Genomic DNA, 22991 nt, shown 5'->3' on the forward strand with positions numbered 1-22991 from the left:
CAGTTAACTATACAGTCCTTTGATGGAAGGATGGTTAGTCATTATTTTATGTATCTTTATCTAATTTCTTGATGACTTTGCCTCACCTTGTTTTTCTTTTATTATTCAATATAGTCTAATTTTCCAATTGTGTATTTTATGTATCCTTATAAGCCTGGTTGAGCACAGATGAGAAAAAAATCTGATAAAATAGTATATTTGCATGAACCCTGGGGGAACATATCAGTATGAGTTGGCTGTGGAGGATACACAGATTTTAAACACAGCTGCTCTAAAAATTCTTACAGAAGGAAAGCTTACCTAAGCAGAGCACTAGTAGCTGTGTTTCCAGAAGGCTGCACTCAAGGGTGCCAGAAGTTTAGCTTACAGTAATAAAAACATTTTTGGCCAGTGTGGGCACAATGAGAGGGGACATTGTAAAAGAATTTAGGGAGGAGTTTTTATTTGCCTGCTTTCCCATATTCAAAATTTTTAAAATTCATGTTGATTGACTTTTCTTTTGTGTAAAGTTGACTCTAATGACTTTAAATTTTTGATTTTTGCGTATTGGCAACATTATTTTATCATGAAATTTCAGAATTGAAGGATATTCTTAATAGGGGTACATCTCTGTTCATACAAGATTTTTTTAAAAAATTATTTATTTAATTGTTATTTTTAAAGATTCTGGGGGGGTCAAACCCGGGGCTTCATGCATGCTTGGAAAATTCCTGCAATAAAAATGTCATTGCCCATGTATTTGTATGTAATCAATTTCCACCAGAAATAAGACATAAAAACATTCAGGAGTGTTCACCTTTTATTCATGCTCTGAGCAGGAAGAGACTGGTGTCACCATAAAAACTCTCAAACTCCTCCAACCTCAAGGTACGTAGAGTGAGTGCAGGAGCCCGGCAGAACTGAGAAACCCAGATTTTCCAAGTCATACTCAGCTGAGCCTTGGTTAAACCTTCATTCTTTGTTTAGCCTTCATTTGTGTTCTTAAAGATCCCAAACTTCGGGTGTCAGCCAAGATGGAGTGGAAGAAATTATTGGGGAACTGAAAATTAAACTTGAATAACGATTTGTAATGGGTTTTTTCTTCTTTGTTTTCCCGTCCTTTGTATTCCAGCTTTGATCTGAGATGGCATTAAATGACAGAAACATGCCATAAAAACTCAAGGAGAGACCCCTTTATTCTCGCCACAGGTCTGGTAGAGGGGTCCCTGCATACTAGTAGGCATGGAAGGAATCTTTGAGTTGTTTCGCTTCTCCTCTTCTCTCTCCCATCCCTGCCTTAGTCCAACTCCCATTGGGGAACAGCTTTACTGTGGCAGCAATTGTGATATTTAAAACCCAGAGAAAGGAAGAGAAAAACTAAGTCTCTGGCCAGAGAAGTAGGGGGTAAAAGGCCTCGGGAACTGGAGGCATATCAGGCAGACTCAAACAGCACAGCAAAGGTAAAAACAGAACTGATACCAGAACCACTGCTCTGAAAAGGAGAGACAACTTAAGGTCTGAACTTACCTACACAAGTGCTCATGAATATGTACACTTAAATTATTATTATGGCCTGCCAACTACATCATTATCATAAGGATTCAAACATGCTACTGAGAGAAACATCTATTGCCCATGGGGGATTTCTTCTGACCATGGTTAAGACTGTGCAATGGGTAAATGGGTACTTTGTAAATATTTGAGATCCACAGAAAGAAATAATTTTCCAAGTTTTAGGCGTTAAAAATTATTGTATAATTATAGTTGGCAAATAAAGGGTCTGCTGTGTAAAATCAACTTGAGATCAATTACATCAATAATTTCACAGAATTCTCTATAGGAGGGCATAAATAAAAATGCATAATACCTTAGAATAGAAATATTGCAAAGTCTTTGGGGAGAAACAGAAGATAGTTTTTAGTTAACAATGTGGAAAAGGCATGGACATATCTCCTTCTCAGGGCATATAATTTTGGTAAGGCAATCCTTCTTTTTTAATTGATTTTTTTAGATATATGGAACAGTAAATGTATTTTTGATGTATTATACATACATGGATTATAACTTAATGGGATCTAGTTAGGATCCCATTCTTGGGGTTGAACATGGTGTGGAGTTAACCTGGTGGTGTATTCATATATGAACACAGGAAAGTTATGTCTGATTTGTTCTACTTTCTTTCCTATAGGGCATATTTTTTATTATATACAATTTAATAAGTCTTTTTTTCAGATAGATCTTTACTACATCAACATATAAAACAAATAAGCATTCATAAGCTCTTATATTATTAATGATGGGTTACTTCAAAATTGAAGGGAATAGCTTATACAACTAATGAAATTCACCAGTCTTCATGAAGCCAAGAGACTGAAATACTATATATTTTTGATAAAAGTATATAAATTTCCACTTTCTTCTCTCAGGACTTCCATGCTCCCTCAGTTAACAAAACGTGATTACTAAAACAATAGCAGTTATGTCTGCCAATGGTAACATATTTAAAAGCTAATGAAGAATAATTGGTAAGTCATGAACAGATTTTTGACCTAGTTCCTTTTCTTTAGAAAAAAACTTTCACCTGGGTATCAGGACCAACCCCTACAGGGACAAGATCTTTCCAACTCCTTTAAAAGCACTCTAAACAACCATCTCCACTTTAATAGTTGGATGTAGATTGTACTCTTCAATCTGAAAGTCTTCAAGTTTGAAGTTGTCAATTTTCTCAACATTTTGAAGGATTTTGAGCTTTGGGAAAGCTCTTGGTTCTTGTAGAAGCTGAATTTTCAGTGGCTCAATGTGATTCAGGTAAAAATGTGCATTCCCAAAGAATGCATAAAGTTACCTGACTGCAGGTCCGTGATGTGTGTAATCATGTAAGGTAAGCAGGGCATAGCACTCGATGTTGAAAGGCACGCCCAAGCCCATGACTCCTGACCTTTGGTACAGCCAACAGGACAGCTCCCCATTCACTGTAGAACTGGCAGAAGGCATGGCATGGAGGCAGCACCATCAGAGGAAAATCTTTTGGTTTCCAAACACACATGATGATTCTTCTGTCTTCAGGGTTGGTTTTGATGATGTCGATCACTTTTTGCAGTTGGCCTACTCCTTGATCAGAATAATCTGAATCCATATCTTTGTGTTCTGCCCAAAAATGTCTCCAACTGGGCCCAGGACCCTTTCTTTTCTGGTGGAGAATCCCAGGCCATCCCAAAAGGCTTGAGATGCACTGGTATTCCAGATGTTTCTTGCCTGGAAGATAGTTCTTAGCTTTGTGGATCCCTTGATAAATCACACCAATTCCTCCAAATCACCATTCCAGAATACACATTTGGTTGTCAGCAGAGGAATTCATCTCTCAGGCTATAGCATGCTTTCATGAAAAGAAAAGAAAGACAGGGTGTCAGTGTCTATTCAGTCTTCCTTTCTGAAGCCACAATGTAGGATGGGCTTGATCTGCCCCAGGTACTGCAGCTCCCTGGGCTGCAGCCGCTGCTCTGTAACCTGTTCCTGCAAGGCTGGTAACAGGATGCACTGCAACTCAGAGCTGGTGGCAGGTACAATGAAGTCTCTCTCTCTCTCTCTCTCTCTCTCACTCTCTCCCTCTCTCTCTCTCTCTCGGTAGTCTTTTTTTTTAAACTAATTGATTCATTATAATTAGGTATATATAAGAGCAGAATGCATTTTGATTCATTGTACACAACTGCAGCACAAATGTACATTTCTATGGTTGTACACGATGTAGCATCACACCATATGTGCAGTCATACATGTACCTAGGGTAATGATGTCCATCTCATTACACCATCTTCCCTGCCCCCATATACCCTCCCTACCTTCCTTCCCCTTTGCCCAGTTAAAGTTTCTCCATTTTTCCCATGCCTCTCCTTTCCCCATTATGGATCAGCATCCACTTACCAGGGAGAACATTTGGCCTTTCGTTTTCTGGGATTGGCTTACTTTGCTTAGTATAATATCTCCAACTCCATCCATTAACCTGCAAAAGCCATAATTTTATTCTCTTTCAATGCTGAATAATATTCCACTCTGTGTATATATACCACAGTTTCTTTATCCATTCATCCATTGAAGGGCATCTAGGTTGCTTCCACAGTTTAGTTACTGTGAATTGAGCCGCTATGAACACTGATGTGGCTGCATTACTATAGCTTATTTTAAGTCTCTTGGGTATAGATCAAGAAGTAGGATAGTTGGGTCAAATGGTGGTTCCATTCCAAGTTTTCTAAGCAATCTCCATACTGCTTTCCAGATTGGTTGCACCAATTTGCAGTCCCACCAGCAATGTGTAAGTGTACCTTTTCCCCACATCCTCACCAATATTTATTGTTGCCTGTATTCTTGATAACTGCCATTCTTACTGGTGTGAGAAGAAATCTTAGCATAGTTTTGTTGCATTTCTCTAATTACTAGAGATGTTGAACATTTTTTTTCTATATTTGTTGATTTAATGTATACCTTCTTCTGAGAAGTGTCTGTTCAGCTTCTTAGCCCATTTATTGATTGGGTTGTTAGTGGTTTTTTGGTGTTAAGTTTTTTGAGTTCTTTATGTATCCTGGAGATTAGTGCTCTAACATGTGTGTGTCATCTGATAAAGACTCTTAGTAAGTCTTAATTGATAAAGATATTTTCAGCAATTATTGTAGGTCAAATCGTTACACTCTCCGCCTGAAAGAAAATCTAAGTGCTCTATAAGCATAACCTAATTATAAACTATTTATATCAATGAAAATTTTATAGAATAATTAATGAGGACTTGTATTTTCAGATGAAAACATTTTTGCTAATAGTTAAAAATGTACCTCTCATTTAAGAGTTCAAGTTACCATTTGGTAAGCTAATAGTGGGATGGGGTCCTTATAAAATATCTTGAAAACTTGGTTCTTAATAAATAGCATAAGTGAGACATATAAAAACTCCTATTTCTTGAGAATAGATGGAAAATTAATCACATTGGCTATTTTTATGTAAATGTAGACTGATGTAGTAGAATGATAGTTTAAAAATTTTAAAGGTCTCTGAACATGTGTTATTAATTTTATAGCATTATAATATACTTGTAATTATACTTAAAAATGATTTACTTCTCTAATTTCTTTTACCTGGTGATATTTCCTCAACTAAGGCATTAGCTAAAGTGTTCAGTACTCTTTCTCATAGAGAAAATGAGGAATCTGGTCAGCCAAGCATGGATAACAGAAATCCCACATAGGTTTGGGAACTCAGACAAACTTTTACCCTTCTGTCCTGGATAGATGGCATCTAGGAAGAACAAGGACTATTTGACAACTGCTTAGAAATCTTCCATGTCCCAGGGTCAAGAGAGGCAGCACTGTGAACTCAAGTGAGGCATAGGAATTACTTAGAAGATAAGAAAGTCCTAAAACTTTAAGGTCAGCATTAAGGGATAATAGCTCAGCAACAGCTGTATGGTGAAGTGCACACCATTATTAAGCAATGACTGAGGCTGAGTAGCCAAGGCCAGACAAATGGTAAAGAGAGCAGCCAGGATTTATGCCCACGTAGATATCACATTGGCACATGGACAAAGAATAAACTAATGGAACACAATAGCAAGCCCAGAAACAAACCTATACATTTGCAAACTTTATTTATGACATTTTATACCAGTGACAAAAGGATGGACTATTTACAAAAGTTGACCTGGGCAACACAGAAATTGAAAAAACCCTCCCCAAGTCATACATAATAAACAATACTAAATGTTGATTATAAAATTAGAAAATCTTTAGAACATGTAGGAGAATATTTTTAACTGTGGTTTACAGGTATTCTTAGGATTTACAAAGAATAGCCCATAAAAGATCAGATTATTGACAAAACTAAAACTATTTCCAACTTACAGGCTATAAAAAATGGCGGCGGGGCGGGGGAAGATTCTTTAAGTTTTTATTTTATTTCTTGGTTCTAAAAAAAAATCTTCAGTTTTCCCTGGACAAAAAACAAGAAAATTATGGTGTATAACAATGTTTCACATTTATATAGTGGTTTAGAGACTAGTTTCATAAAAGCCATTTATTGAATTTTCAAAAATCTCCTGCAAAACAAAACAAGTTAGGGCTAGGCTTACTGTTTTTGTTTTATAGATAAAGAAACTAGATTGTTGTGTTATGTTCAAGCCAGTCAGTGTTAAATTCAGAGGAGAAGCTGGGTCTTGAAATTGTATCAATAGACATCATTATCCAAAGTACATGTTTGAAGATACGAATTGGTGTCAACATACTTTATATACAACCAGAGATATGAAAAATCATGCTGTATATTTGTTATAAAAATTATAATGCATTCTTCTGTCATTTATTAAAAAAACAAATGCTATACCAAAAAGATTAAAGGATTTAGAATCCAATCAACTGCATTTGAGCCCTGGTTCCACCAGGAATTCTCCACAGGATTATTAGAAGAGAAAAGATAAGAAAATGTTTTAAAAACCAGTTATCTATAAGTCACAATAACAGCAGCTATTACATTTTTCCATTGTGCTGTTGAATTTGACAGACATTAAGCACTTGAATGTAGTAATCTCATATACTTCTTTTCTATTCCTCATAGACCCTAACTTCATCTTCACAACTAGAACCCTGTCTCCATAAGGGCAGGGATTTGGGGCCATTTCTTGGGTTGTTGATATCTACTACACTTATAACATCTCCTGGAACACAGGAAGGTTCTGATCCATATGAAATAAGAAATGAGTTATTTTATTAATTAATTTTCTACAAACTGATATTTTACCAATCAGATTCCATACCATCAGCATAAGAATACTTAACAGTCTGGACCTGTTTTCTAAGGAAATTGAGTTGGGAGTCCATGGATATAAGCTTAAAAAGAAAGACTAGAACAATCTGTATCCATCTATATAGTGCCATGGGTAACTTTCTAACTGAGTTCCCAGCAGCCTAAAACTTACCCTAAAATCAAACATGCAGTGAGTAGAATATCCTGGCAAGAACATAGACACAAAGAAAGACAGTGTTCTACCCCTGGCTGCTACAGACTTGATATATGGCCCCAGGCAAGTGAATTAACTCCAGATGTCCTACTCCAAGGAACATGGATTGGAATCAATGATGTTTAAATACCCTTTGTTCCTATCACACCTTTCATCCTCCAATCCAATGTGTCCCACTAAGGAAAATGTACAATTATAAATGTAGACTGTGATACAATACAGGGAAGGCTTTAAAGCAAATGAGAATAAGAAAACCTCACAATACATTTCAAATTTTAAAAGAGCCATGTTGAAGGAAAGGTATCAAATCCCTTCCCCTACTTTCTAAAGAGGTTTTACAAACTACTGCATATTTTCAATTCTCATCCCTTCTCTCTGTTCCTAAATCATGTATACTTAAACTTATCATTATTGATTGGCTCTAATAAATTTCTTAGAAAACATAGCAATTAAAATGAAACTTTTGGGGCTGGGGATGTGGCTCAAGCGGTAGCGCGCTAGCCTGGCATGCGAGCGGCCCGGGTTCGATCCTTAGTACCACATACAAACAAAGATGTTGTGTCTGCCGAAAACTAAAAAATAAATATTAAAAAATTCATTCTCTCTCTCTCTCTCTCTCACTCTCTCTTTTAAAAAAATGAAACTTTGTGTTATAGTTTTACTTCAAAAAATATTCCAAACCAAACATTCTTATCCTGATAGTGATTATTTGAAATATTATTTTCCAATTATGAGATTTAGTGGAAGTATCTGATATTAAGTGAATTTTAGATTCAGGTAAGAAATAAGTAGTTGATAAAAATCACCATGCAACAAATGAAACATAAGTTTCCTTTCTACTCATTCTATTACTTCCTTAAACACAAAGAACAAAAGGCCCATAAAAGCCTATATTGCAAGTGGTATATAAAACTGTTTATAAACACTTTACAGAAAGTGTATACAAAACTACAGAACAAATTTGGACAGCTCCTCTTTCCTATACAATATAAAGGCAAAGGATAACAGAAGTTCAAAATTCATAGAGAAACATCAAGTGGATAACACCAGTGAGGTTTTAAATGTAGATTATTTTACAAATAACTGTGGAAGTCAACTCTTGGACTCCTTCAGTCTCAATAAGTATAATTTAAAAATAGTTTTGGTGTACTTGAACCTTGATGTAAATGTTTACAGGTTTGTAGGCCTGGAAAACTGACAATAAGAAAGCAACAGAGGAAATTGCCCAAAATAATGATCAAGAAAACACTTGGGCCACCTGTTCTAAGGAGCTGAAAATCCAGACAATAATTAGATGATTTAGAAAGGATTAGTGGTTGGTCCCAACTATTTGAGTATCATTTATATTGATAATTTTCACCTTGGAGTACCAGCTCATATCAAGAAGGCAAATATGCATTTTCCAGCCATGTATGGCAAAGATGGACCTCAAATTCAATGCAGGGAACACTAAAATACTCTGTAAATATTTATTACATGATGAATAAGAAATGAAGAGATGGGATTTCACTAAAAGTGACTAATATATTCAACCATCCTCATTCTAGCAAATGCTTTTCCCTAGGAAAGGAACTAACAAGTGTATCACAACAGAGATTATAACAGTTTGGTTAAGTAGAGAAGAGATGTGTATTCAGTATAGAAGAAGAAGGGAGAGAAAGGTCCCAGGAAAGCTTTTCCCCAGCAAAGCAAAGCCTAATCCTATTCTTCCTGTGCTTGGGAAACTAGTAAATGGTGTCTAGATTATTTGAAGCAGCACAATTTCATTCTGGTACTTCTGTGACGATCAAACTGTAATCAGCATTTACAGAGCTTTATTGGGGTTTATTATCTTAAATACATTACAAAGATTATGACCTTTGAGAATTCATTTTACTTTGCTTCAGTTTCCTTATTAGTAGAGATATCTACATTATAGATATTTTCATTAGAGAGGAATAGTATGCTTGAAGTTTGCACATTTAAAATCTTGTGTTCTTACTTAGGCAGCTTATATCTTTCCAATTAGTAAAATCTTATAAATAATTTCTCAACAGTCTCGCATTGTTCTTATTTTCCCTATGTTTCTCCTACATTTTAATTTTTTTTTTATCTTTCTTGGTTATTTCATTGTGAATTGAATCAATTTTTTCTAATTATATTTTGAATATTGTTTGCCTGTTAAGACTGCTGCTTTATTGTGTGTATGGACACTATTGTGTGTATGGCTGTTTTCTAGTTAATTCTTATTTTTTCTCAGATACATCTCAAACAGAAAAGTTTAAAAATATATTTGTGGTGATCTTTAAAAAAACAATTTGCAATTTTGAAGCTGTTTATACATTAGGCCATTGATTTAATATACTCTGTATTAAAAATCCACTGTTCAGTATCTAAATTTTAAGTTATTTTACAAGAAAGGGTTGTGAATATGCCAAAAGTCTTTTTGACATCCAGGCAAATAATTCCATTTATATAGTACACACATCCATATGCACATACACAGTAAAGCAGCAGTTTAAATATAGGCAAACAATACTCAAAATACAATAGAAAAAAATTGATCCCATTCTCAATTGTAAGAAAGAATATGAAATAGCCAGGAATGATTTTAAAAATGAAAAATGTAGCAGAAATGTGAGAAAAATAAGAAAATGCAGGATTATTGAGAAATTTTATATGTACATAAAATTTATATATATGTTATATATTGATAAATTATATGAACACTAAGAAACTATATATATTCCCCCGCCCCATTTAAGACAGATGCAGACTCTGGCTAGATGATCTCTTTTGGTCTCCTTTATAATTCTCCTTTGATATAATCCACAGACCCATTTGGATTATTAACAAAATCAAAGAACATTTTGATTGTTATCTTTGCCTTTTGAAGGGAAAAATGCATAACCCAAAATGTTCCTTGAGGCTTTTCAAGGGATTTGGCCAGCTTGGACCTCATCCCTGCATCCCTCTCCCACCTGGTATCCCAGTTTGTCCAGCCCACTGGACTTCAGCAGGCCAGAGAAGGTTGGTGATTAACAGCCCTAACTACCTTAGCAGGCTGTCAAAGTGAACTGATGCCTGGGGCGATCTTATTTGCCACTCGCTCTCTCAGGAATGAAGCCAAGGTTCTTTACCAGGGTAGGAGCTTAACTGCCAGAAGACTGCATCCTCGTGGTCCCAGCACTCACGTATTTGGGAGAAGTTCTTTGGGGTGTGGACATTATTCAGAGCAGGGAAGAGACTTTCCTTGAGGCGTCTGCCTTGTCTAAGGGCGATCCTGCAAATCAGGGCTCTCCAGAGTTGATGCAGGGTTCCCTTCGCTTCCAACGCCAAGTCAGAGGGGCGGCGAAGCCCTAGTTATCCAGTCCAGGTCCTGCGAGTAGCCGTTGCTGGAGGCTGTTAACCAGAGGTGGTGGCACGCGCTGCGCGGGGAAGAGCAGAACCCCCACGGGATAGGGCGGTGGTCCAGGGACCTACCAGGCGCCTTTCCTATAGGTGACTCCTATCTGCTCTTCCTGCCCACCTCTGTCCCGCCCCTGGCAGGCGGCCAGGTCCTCTTTCTTTCTTTCTTTCTTTCTTTCAATAATTTTTTTTATTAGTTACACACGACAGTACAATGATCTTGACAATACATACATTTGAATCAAATGGGGTATAATTTCTTACTTTAGGCAACCGCCCTTAGGGCCACCCCACCGCCTACCTCCAAGAAGCTCCTGCTGCCAGCGGGCAGTAGGGACTAAGGAGCGCCCAGCTTCATGCCCAGGTAAGGGTTGGGGCAGTGTCTGTGACCCGCGAGGGACAGTGGCAGGGAAGTGGCGCCGAACCTCTGGGGATGTGTGGCATGCATCCGGGCTGGGAGAGCATGAGGCCGCCTAGCCGCTAACATAGACGCCAAGAATGATTTTAGGATACAGAGGGCTATGAGAGCTGACTTTAAGGAGAGAATAAGAGGGAGCAATTGAGCGGGACTGGAGGGTGAACTGGAGAGCTAATGCTCCCCTGGGTCTGGTCCACTTGGTGAGGTCCTGTGGCATTCGCAGCCGCCTACAGCTCATCCAGAGTCCCCAAATTGTATTGAAGGGTGATTTCTCTAGGAGCTGAGGTCCCTGTCCCACCAAAGCATCTATAGAGGAGTTTTCCTGAGAAAGCAGAGAAGTGCGATACTTATAAAGAAACAGAGAAATCTTGCCTGAAAAGGATCCCATCTCAGCTTGCTCACCAGCTCCCTATTCTCTTCTCCAGTACTTTGTATTAGCACCTTGGTAAAATCCCCCTTTGAGAATTTTTTTAAAGCAGTTGTTAATTGTTAGGATGGAAATGGGCCTGTAAACCTTGACGTAGCTGTTGTAATGAGACTAACTTTAAAAAAGGGTGTGTGTGTGAAAATCCAATGTATCTTCATGGGTTTTTCTTGTGGTTTCTGTACTTTGGTGATTGTCCAGGAGTCCAAACTCTCAAGAATTTTTGTAACTCATATTAGTCTAGTGGCTTTAGAGTTATTTTAGGCGAATTAGGAGCTTTGTGTTCCTTGTGTAAAAGTGCTAAGCCTGAGGAATGAGTTACAGTCTTGCTGTTCTTGCCTCAAGTGTTTAAGTTCAGATTCTGAATATTTATCCTTATAATGGCGTATTTTTTTTTGTGGTTAGAGGCCCAGGACCCCAGCTGCAGCCTTAGATGTGTATTCTGTGTATTGGTATCTAAAGGTAGGTTGATAAAGTTGATGTGTTTTCTGGATTTGGCAGAGCTTAGGTGCTAAGTTTTGACAGATGTATGCGGGTGTATGTTGTTCATGCTATATCGATTTTTAATACATTATTAAAGATAGTTGTTTTAAAATGAGAAGATTTAGTAATGTGTAAGCTTTCAATGTATATTCTTTATGAATATATTGATGTGATGTCTAGCTTGTGAAAAATTACTATCATCTTTCTTGGTTCCTTTTTATTATTATTCTTGGGAACAAAAATGCAAAGTAAGAGATTCAATTTGATGACCTTTAATATGTCCTTAGTACATGCATCTATTGGAAGAGATTTTGGTCACATTGCAAAATGTAATATCATCCTGCACTTCCTTTTTTCAATGGTCTTTTCAGCATAATATTTTGGTGCTTACATTCTTTGAAAAATATGTTTTATCTATTAAATCTAAAATATTTGAAGGTCCATAAATTGCTACTAATAGTTTTGTCAAACAAATATTTTAAAGCTTAAATATACTTTCGGATATGTAGTTCTTTATGTAACATATAAAGATTTGATGTAAAATATTTGTCATTTTAATAATTTCTGCATTGGAGCTGGGATTGTGACTCAGCAGTAGCTTACCTAGCACATGCGAGGCTCTGGGTTCAATCCTCAGCACCACATAAAAATAAATAAATAAAATAAAGATATTGTGTCCAACCACAACTAAAAATAAATATAAAAAATAATTTCTGCATTGTATTTTACAACTTTTCTTCTTACAATGATCCCTTAATTAGTTTATATGATTTGATAATTTGAAAGATGATTCTAGCAAACTCCCTTTCCCTTCTAATAGGAAATAGTTTTCTATTAGTCTTTTAAACTAGGGGACAGACAGGGAATCAGGAACCTCAGAATGGGAAGCATTGCTCTTTTAAACTAAACTGCAATCATCTGTTACTGAACACCTAATATTTACTGTGGACTTTGACCTCGTTTGTGTCTTGATTCATTTACAGTATTACAATCTTAAGTACTTTCCAATCCTCTGTCTTCTTTCTGAAATTGGGGGTTACAATAATAATTTTTCTTAAAATTTTCTTATAAGAATCAACTGACAAAATGAATATAGAACTATAAGCACACTGGGTTCCTGGAATACAGTAAGTCAATAGAACAATGCTGGCTATTGTCTTTATCCATTGTTCCTATATCTGAGGGTAATTAAACATAGGTAAGTTTGTTTTTTGGACATTATTTGATAAGGATACAAAGCCTCATGTAAAAATTATAGGTTTTTAGTTTAAAAGCTGAATTTGAACTTAAAACATGTTTATGTGGGAATCGGTTTACTTATCAACATTTTCAAATCGGTGAAATTTGCATAAATTCCGAGAGTCCAAGCTTTTCTTGAAAAACTTAGAATGGGTTGCCCACTTTTAATGGGGCATACACCCTCCACTTTGCCACAAGGCTGCCACTCCCTGAATTATTTCATCAAGACCTGTTTCATTCATGTGTGAACCTCCCTTGTTCCTTCAGACATCTGCATTTGTATTTTTTGTTTAACTCTGGAAATATCCCTTACTAAATTAAACAGTTAATTAGGTGGTCCAAACTATAAGCCAACTTTCATCCTTTAAAATGTGGAGGTAAATGATCCTGTATTACAATTTACAAAACATTTCCTCATAAAACTTAGGTGATACTTATATCAACTCTAAAAATTTGCTTGGTCATGCATTATTTTTAAAAAATATTTATTTCTTAGTTGTAATTGAGCACAATAACTTTATTTTATTTGTTTATTTTTATGTGGTGCTGGGGAACAAACTCAGGCCCTTGCACATGCTAGGCGAGTGCTCTACTGCTGAGCCACAACTCCAACCCTGGTCATGCATTATTATTCCATTTTACAGCTATAACATTTACTCCTACTTTTATACTAGCACTTAAAATATTGATCTAATGATTTAAAAGGTTTCTTTCAATTTTTAAATTTTCTATAATGCTACTTTTTAAAGATGGAGAAAATTTCTCTGAAATGATAAACTCCTGAGATCGGAGGATCACTAGTTCAAGTCCTGTAGCTCCAGTCCTGCATCTGGAGCACATGTTCTCTCCAAATGGCTTACGTAGCTCTTCCCTTATGGCTTTGCTGGTTGCAGCCCACATGGCCTCTCACTTGGCTTGTGTCTGCTGGATTTTCTCAACTTTCCTAGGCAGATGTTTCATGTTACTGGCATCTCTTAATCTTGGGAGTCTCTACTGCAGCTTTGTTTTCCTTCTCACATCTTCACACATTGCCCTTGCAGGGGTGGCCCATAAAACTCTGTCCTTGCTGTACTTTGCTTGGCCTCTAAGGTCTTTGAAATCTCAGTGAAAGCCTCCATGACCCCCTAATTCCAGCATCCTACATTACTGCAGAACCAGTACCACATGATTGACACCAAGGTCTGCCACCATCTGAAGCAGTAGTCAAGCCTCCTGGGACCATGGCTGCAACAGTCTTTGAGTGCATGGATGGCTAAGCAAGGCATAACAACTTCCTAGGTCCCCCCTGTGTAAGCCAGGTTCCCCTATGGTGTCTTCTCAATGAAATTTTTACTTTTACCCCTTAAGCATGAGATGCCCTCAAGCCATCTTTCCAATTGTTTCTGGGTGAAGTAATTAGCAATTTTTTAGTGTATATTCACTTTAACAACTATATTCCTTTTAACAACCACACCTTCTTAGTCCCAGTTTTTCTCCCAATTTTCTGGCCAAACTGCAGGTTTTTCAGATCTTTCTGCCTACTTTCTGCTCCTGATTATCACAACAAACTTGGCCTGCAGTATCCATGCCACCACCTGAATGACACCACAGAGGAAGTACACTAAACATTTCCAATAAAACTGAATTTCTCCATTTTACCTTTTCTTTCATTTTTAATTTTATATATCTTATGTATTTTGCAACAGTTTTGGACTTTTACATTTTTTGGTGGATTAAGTCTTCATTACATATAGTGACCCTTTTTACTGCTAATAAATATTTCTGTCTTAAAACATATCTTGTCCAATATTAATTGAGACACACCACTTTCTTTCATTAGTATTTCTATGGTGCCATTATTTTACTTCCAATATTTCTTTGTCTGTAGGTTTTATGTGGATCTCTCATAAATCACCTATGGCTACTAATTTCTTTTTGTTTTCCATTGGTGAGTTGGTGTTAAGAGCTCCTCTTCCTCGTGTTTCATTCTGATGGTTCCCCCCCCCCCCGCCCCTGGATTTCCTTTTAATAATACTATTTGAGTTTCCTAAATTTGAGTTTTTACACCTTGAACTTATTTGGGAAAACTCAGCCATCACTGATAGCTTTTTTTTTCCATTCTCTATTCTCTCTCCTCTCAAACTTAGATGAGATGTGTGCTTGACTTAAGCAGTCAGGAAAAGAGAGTTAAAGCCAGGCAATTTGACAAAAGGAATTCAATACAGGGAACTAGTTACACATGTTTTGGTGCATCTAAAAGCCAAATAGGAGATAATGAGACAAGTTAAACTTTCTAAAGTTTTTTTGCTATTTCTAAATAGCAAAAAACTATTGGCTTTCCTAAGACTATAGGGATACAAGGAGAAAATACCTTTACCAGAACTTAGAAGTGTAGGGTATCTAAAAACACTATGTTTCTGTTCTATAAGAAGAGGTATGATAGAGGACACACATTCATTGATGGAGACACTGCCACAAAACTCAGAGAAGAGAGAGGAGAAATATCCTGGCATCTCCCTTTCTCCTATCCTCTAGTTTCTGAAGCCAGTAGGGCAACAAGTATGGAGAATATAGTTTCGAGATGTCATCCTCAAAGATTCAGGTCACAAATAATCATGAATTATTCTGTGAGCAAGCTAGTCATTTAATTCTCTCCATATCTTTTAACTTGGCTTTTTATATTTTCTATTGTCTTGTCCCCCTGTATTGTATTCTGGGTAATTTTTTGTTTTGGTAAAACAAATACTGAATAAAACATATCCTTCTAGCCATTTTTGTGTGCAATTCACTGATAATTAAGTTCATTGAACCCATACAACAATAATCTCATTCCCCTTCCCCCTACAATTCTACTTTCTATCTTTGCATTTGACTATTCTAGACACCTCATTTCTCTTTTGTTACTGGATTATTTCACTTAGCATTTTTCATAGGCTCATCCATGTTGTAGTATGCATTGAAATTTCTTTCCTTTTTAAGGTTGAAGAATATTTCACTATACAGATATAACACATTTTGTTTATCTCTTTATCCATCAGTGGACATGTATCTCATTTCACTGCTGTAAACATGGAGGTACAAGCATCTGTTTGAGCTCATGTTTTTAATTCTTTAGAGGTATTTTGGAGAAACAGAATTGCTGGGTCATATGATAGATAGTTCTGTTCAATTGTTTAAGGAAAACCATACTATTTTCCACATGTAACCCAGCTATCCCAATCCTGAGTATTTATGATAAGAATTAAATCAGCATACTATATTGATACAGCCACATCAATGTTTACAGCAACACAACTCATAGTAGCTGAGTTATGGAAACAGCCCAGGTGCCCATTGACAGAGCAATGGATACAGAAAATGTAGCATATACACAATGGAATTTTAGTCAGCCATTAAGAAAAAAGAAATTATGGCATTTGCTGGAAAATGGATGGAACTTAAAATAATTCCAATTCAGTAAATCAAGGGTTAAATATTTTCTCTCATATGCAGAAGCTAGACCAAAATAAGGAAAAAAAAAAGAGGGAAGGGGAATCCCATGAAAATAGAAAAGAGATCAGTAGAGTGCAGGGAGGGAGTACAGGAAGGCACTGGAGTGGAGGGGGGAGGGATGGGAATAGGGAGGAATGGTGGAATGGAATTGACCAAACTATGCTATGTGTATATGTGAATACACCACAGTGAATTTCACCCTTATGTGTAATCTATAAATCATTAATTTAAAAAGAACTGTAAATAAGTTAAAGGCCAGTAAAGGGTAATGAATGGGGATGGTAGGAGGGGAGGGCAAGGGGAAGTATGGGGGATGGAATTGGAGCAAATTATATTCCAGTCTCATATAATTATAACAATATGGATCCCCATATTATGTATAACTATAACTAACTAATAAAAAATGTTTGAGGTTTTGATAGCAATTGCATTGAATTTGTAGATCACTTTGGGCAATATTGAAATCTTACCAGTATTAAATCCTTCAATTTATGAACATGTGATGTTTTTCCATTTATTTGTGTGTTCTTTAATTTCAATAATCTTTTATAGTTTTCAGTGTATAAGTCTCTCACATCCTCAATTTAGTTTATACCCAAGTATTTTATTCTCTTTGTTGTTACTATAAATAGAATCATTTTCTTAATTTCTTGTTTCTTTTTAGATTGTTCATTGTTAGTGTATGAAATGCAACTGATTTTTTTTTTTTTTTTAGGATTTATAAATTTATATGTTTTTTTTTTTCCTAGAGAAGAGAAAAACAAAACGAAAACAAATGAAAAACATGGTGTGAGGAAAAACTGCAAGTTGAAGGAAGACTTAGGAAAATTAACAAAGGGATTGTCTGCCTACAAGCCAGCAGAAAGTAAGTGATGGGTGCTTTTCTTGTCCCTCCAGGGAGGCCTGGTTATAACAGCAGCCCTAGGAACCCAGCCCCTATGGCAGCCAGACAAAGGAGCTCCCAGACTGTGACCCAAGGTGTGGAGGTCCTCAGGACACACCAAGTGCAGGGACAGACAGCCTTCCCAGAAGGCGCCCTTCACCGTGGAGCTTCCAGCATTTAAAAGGGCCATTTTCCTTTTAAGAAAGATGCTGAGTCAAACAAACAAACAAACAAACAAAGAAATCTACAAGAGGGAAAAAATGTTCCTGCTGCAGTGGAAGTCTTTGGTTTCCGTGGAAGGAAGGTGGGTTCGGTGCGTGGGACAGTGCGGGGTTGGCTTGCAAGGCTCTCCTTGGGCTCCTGGATCACACCTTTGCTAAGGTCTATAATTTTGGGATATTTTATTTTCTTCTGGCCCAGCACATTCTGAGCCCAAAATAACAGTTTCTATAATTTTGCCATCTTGGGTGTTGACCTGCGATTTTCATAATCTAGAAAAGCTTGTTTAACCTCACTCCAAACCTTTTGCTTTTGAAGGAGTTCTCCGAAGCTTGACTCCTCCTCAGGGCTATAGAAGGCCAGCAGGGTCAGCATGCGCTCCATCTCCCTAAGGCACACTGCTCTCCTTGCCCCCTGCTCTCTCCTCTAGCGCGCCTAGATCTGTCGCTGGCGGATCAGCTCAATTACATGCTGTTGCTGTTACCAGTTTGTGTCCAAGAGCTCCGGACAGGGACTGTTAATCAATGCGGTGGACTCCGGAATCAACTCCTGAATCCTGATTCTCTCATCAAGAGTATCCGGATCCACACTGGGTTCAATCCCAGATTCTAGGCGACAGTTCTCTGCTGCTTCCTTAAAGCCATCTGTGACCAAGTAGTTAATGATGAGGCGATTCATGTCCGCCCGCTGGATGTGTCAGTTGTTGAGCTTTTCCATCCATTCATCTTTCCTGATTTCATCAGGCTCTTCTACATAACTCATTCTGGTTTATTTCTTTCGGATCCCGCCTCCCGCGCTGGGCGGTGGCCACAGCGCCTCTGCAGCAGCTAACCCAACCAGGGAGGGGCAATTGCGGCCACCGCCCAGCAGAGGGAAGTGGAGGCCAAGGCGGGGGCGGAGGCGGAGGCCAGGCAGGGAACCAATGCAACTGATTTTTGCATGCTTGTTTTATTTCCTGAAACTTTGCTCTACTCATTCTGACAATTTTTTTTTTCCTCCCACATTTTGCTGCTGGGGATGGAATAGCTCCGACATGCATGCGCGGGGTGTGTGTGTGTGTGTGTGTATGCTCGCCTCAGGGTTTTCTACATATAAAAAAAGTTGTGCATAAACCATGGTAATTTTACTTATTTCCAGCCTTTTATTTCTTTTATTTATTTATTTTGCCTGATTGCTGTGTCCAGTAATATATTAAGCAGAAGTGAAAGTGGGCATCGTTGTCGTCCTCCTCCTATCAGGGGAGACGTCTTCAGTATTTCCACCGAGTATGATGAAAGTTATGGGCTTTTCACATATGCCTTTATTATGTTGAGGTAAGTTTCATCTGTGTGTAGTCTGTAGAGTGTTTTTTTTTTTTTTTTAATTTTGAGACAGCACTGAACTTTGCCAAATGCTTTTTCTGTATCAATTTTTAAAATATTAGTTGTATGTAATAATGGGTTCATTTTGACATCCGTACATGTATACAACATAATTTACTCCATTTCAATTCCTAGCATTTCCCTTTCCTTTCCCTCCTCCCTCCACCAACCCCTTCCTCTCTTCTATTGATATTTCTTCCATTAATTTATTATTTTCAATTGTTGCAGTATAGACATACATAAAATGGAATTTATTTTGATACATTCACACATGCCTATAGCATAGTTTGATCAATTTTATTCTACAGTTCCTCCCCTTTCCCATCCGTCCTTCCTCCGCCTGGATTCCCTACCTTTATTCTAGCGGTCTCCCTTTTGTCTTCATGAGATCTCCTCTCTCCCCTTTTTTTAGTTCCTTATATCTCTTTAGCTTCTGCATATAGGAGAAAATACATTTGACCCTTGGCTTTCTGAGTCTGGCTTATTTCACTTAGCGTGATATTCTCTGTTCCATCCATCTACCAGCAAATGATTCAATTTAATTCTTTTTTTTATTGTATCAATTTAAATGACCATGTGATTTTTTCTTCATTCTGTTAATATGATGTTTTTCATTGGTTGATTTTCATATGTTGAACTATCCTTGTATATCAGGAGCATATCACCTATGGCATATGGTAATTTCACTATGCTCTTAAAAATCAGGTTCCTACTGTTTCATTGAGGATTTTTGCATCAGTGTCCATTGAGATATTGGTTTGCAGTTTTCTTCCTTCTTTCTTTTTCTTTTATTTATTTTATGTGTATGTATTTGGCTTTGGTGTCATGGTAATGGTAATGCAGGCTTCACAAATGAGTTAGTAAATGTTCTCTATTGTTAAAATTTTTGAAAGTATCTGTGAAAGATTGGTGTTAATTATTTAAACACCTGGTAGTAATTCACCAGTGAAGTGATCTAGTCTAGAAGGTTTTTGTTGTTGTTGTTGTTGTTTTTGAGAGATTTTCTGATTCATGTCCTTACTGTTTTAGGTCTACTCAGACCTTTCTGCTTCTTCATGTTTCAGTCTTGTTAGTTTTTACATTTCTATGTATTTGTCCATTTCATCTAGTTTATCCAATTTTTGGTGTATGATTGTTTATAATACTCTCTTGTGATCTTTCTTATTTCTCTGAAATCAGTAATAATTTCTTATTTGTTTCCAGGTTTAGTTATTTATGTCTTCTATATTTCTCTCAGTAAATTTACCTAAAGACTTGTTAATAATTTTTTTTTATTTATCTTTTTCAAGAATTTACTCTTGGTTATTGATTTCTCCTTTCTTTCTTGTTCTATATTTTATTTATTTCCACGTTCATCTTTATTTTTTTCCTTTTGCTGCCTTTGGGCTTATGTTTCTCTTCTTACAATTCCTTAAGTTGTAAAGCTATGTTACTGATTTGCTATTTTTCCTCCTTTCAAAAATTTACTGTTGATAGTTACAAGTTTCTCTCAAAACTGTTTTCTCCTCATCCTGTAAGTTTTTCTATGTTGTATTTTCATTGCCTCAATACATTTTCTAATTTCTCTGATTTTTTCCCTATGACTTATTGTTTATCATATACTATTTAATTTTAACATTTTTTGTAGATTTCCAGTATTTCTAATGTCAACTCCTAGTTGCACTCCATTTTGATCAGAAAAGATACTTTCCATATTTTCATCTTAAAAAAAAAGTTTTAGGGCATGTTTTGCAGCCTCACATATGGTTTGTCCTAAAGAATGTTCCTTATGCAATTGAGAAAAATGTATATTCTGTTTGTTTGTTTGTTTGGATGTTATTGCAGAACATCAATTTCTCCTTTTAGTTTAGTTAATGTTTATATATGTTGGAGCACTAATGTTTGATGCATATATGTTTACAATTGTTATATCTTTTGGCAAATTCACAATTTAATCATATGATGTCCTTTGTATCTTATTAATAGTTTTTGGATTACAGTCTATTTTGTCCGATATTAGTATAGCTATCCCTATTCCATTTTTGTTGCTATTTATATGGAATATCTTTTTCTGTCTTTTCTCTTTCAACCTATTCTTGTCCTTCAATCTAAAATATGTCTCTTGTAGACAGCATATAGTTGGATCAAGATTTTTCCCATTCTGCCAATCTCTGACTTTATTTGGAGAATTTAATCCATTTACAATTGAAATATTGATAGGAAAGGACTTACTATTGCCTTTAAAAAATGTTTTCTGTATCTATTATAGCTTTTTTATCACTCTTTTCTTCCAGTTCCATCATCTTTTATGTTTAGTGTTTTTGCAGTGACATGTTTGGGTTTCATTTGTGTGTGTATGTGTGTGTGTGTGTGTGTGTGTGTGTGTATTTTATAGATATTTTCTTTGCTATTATCATGGAGGTTAAATATAACATCCTAAAATTGCAGAAAATCATTTTAAACTGGTACTAACTTAATTACACATAACACTTCCATTTTCTAGCTTTTCCCCCAAACTTTAAGTTATGGGTGTCACAAATTACATCTTTATATATTGTGTATTTATTAACATAGATTTATAAGTATATGTATGCATTTTATGTTTCAAATCCTATACAAAATTTTAAAAAGTCACAAACTAAAATAAAATTTTAAAAAGTCACAAACTAAAATAACAAAAGGCTGATTTTTATATTTGTCCATATAATTATTACTTTTACTGGACAACTTTACATTTTTATTTCATGTTACTGCCTAGCACCCTTTCATATTTCTACCTAACAGGTTTCCTTTATAATTTCTTATAGGAAAGATAAAATGGTCATGAACTCCCTCCACTTTTGTATATCTGACAATGTTTTAATTTCTTCCTCATTTTTGAAAGACAGTTTTGCCAGGCACAGAATTCTCAGTTGACAGTTTTTCTTCCAGCACATCAAATACATTGTCCCATTGTCTCTGGCTTGCAATATTTCTTCTGACTATTGGAGAAATCCACTGATAAACTTATTAGGAGTCCTTTGTATGTAACGAGTTGCTTTTCTTTTGCTACTTTTGGATTTCCTCTTTGTCTTTTGACGCTTTGATAATAATGTGTCTTGGTATATGAGTTTCTTAGGGTTTAACATGCACTTCACTGAGCCCTTGGATTTACAGGGCCATGCCTTTTCTTAAATTTGTGAAGGTTTTAGCCAATATTTCTTCCTTTCTCTGTCCCTCCTTCTTCTTGAATGCTTATACTGCATCTAGTGACCTGCTTGATGGTGTTTCATAAGTCCTTTATGCTCTCTGTTCGGTTTTTTTCATTCCTTTTTCTTTTTGCTTCTTCGAATATAATATCAAATGACTTGTCTTTAAGTTCATTGATTTTTCTGCCTGCTCAAATTTGCTGTCAAACCCAATGAAAATTTCAGTTTGGATATTTTATTACTCTCATCCTGAAAAAGTGCATTAAGATTATAATATTTCTTTAGCTCTAGCGGGGTCCAGAGGGTGGAACCGGTGAATTTTTCAACTTTTGAATTTTTCAAGTTTTGCAACAATAGGAGCAAGAGAGGGAGGGGGAAAAAGAGAGCCCAGAGCAGAAAAGAGAGGAGTTTGAAGCCAAGCGGGAGAGCAGGATTTATGTTTGGGATTTTTCTGGAGATCTTTTTGATCCCCCTGGGCTGTGGGCGACGGCGGTGCCAGCAGCAGCAACAGCTGCAGCAGCTGCCTCTTCGCTCAGCCGGGTCAAGCTTGGGGCAGGGCGAGCAGGCAGGCACTTAAGGCCCTGCGCGGGCCCGCGGCGGCTGCAGCCTGGAACCACGGGGCACTTAACTCTTCCGCCCAGGAGATCTGCTCTCTTGCCTTCTCCCTCAACCCAGGCTCTCCTTTCTCCCCTACCCACCCCGCCCCCATCCGGCCCTCTCCCGTGGCGCGCCCCGCCACCCCGCTTACACGCTCACGGGCGCCCCCCCTCACTCAGTCACGGTCCCCCTTGCGCACACACGGTCATCTCCCTGCAAAATTTATCCTGCGATCGCCACTCCTGCGGCAGTGTTCCGAGGACTGTAACCTTGAACTTTCCCAATGCGGTGACACATTCTCTTTTTCCCTGCCGCTGCCCTCCTGCGTCCCCCTCCCCGCCCTTTTTTTTTTTTTAAAAGCATTTC

The 22991-nt window shown here is 36.9% G+C and overlaps 2 pseudogenes; both read right to left on the reverse strand.

Annotated features, from left to right (window-relative positions):
• Window positions 1-889: 889 nt before the first annotated feature.
• On the reverse strand, window positions 890-3338 carry LOC114082272 (thymidylate synthase pseudogene; annotated as a pseudogene).
• A 7498-nt stretch (window positions 3339-10836) lies between these two features.
• On the reverse strand, window positions 10837-18262 carry LOC114087060 (glucose-induced degradation protein 8 homolog pseudogene; annotated as a pseudogene).
• Between the last annotated feature and the right edge of the window lie 4729 nt (window positions 18263-22991).

The sequence above is a fragment of the Marmota flaviventris genome, chromosome 12 (assembly GCF_047511675.1).
Source record: "Marmota flaviventris isolate mMarFla1 chromosome 12, mMarFla1.hap1, whole genome shotgun sequence".
Taxonomy (NCBI): domain Eukaryota; kingdom Metazoa; phylum Chordata; class Mammalia; order Rodentia; family Sciuridae; genus Marmota; species Marmota flaviventris.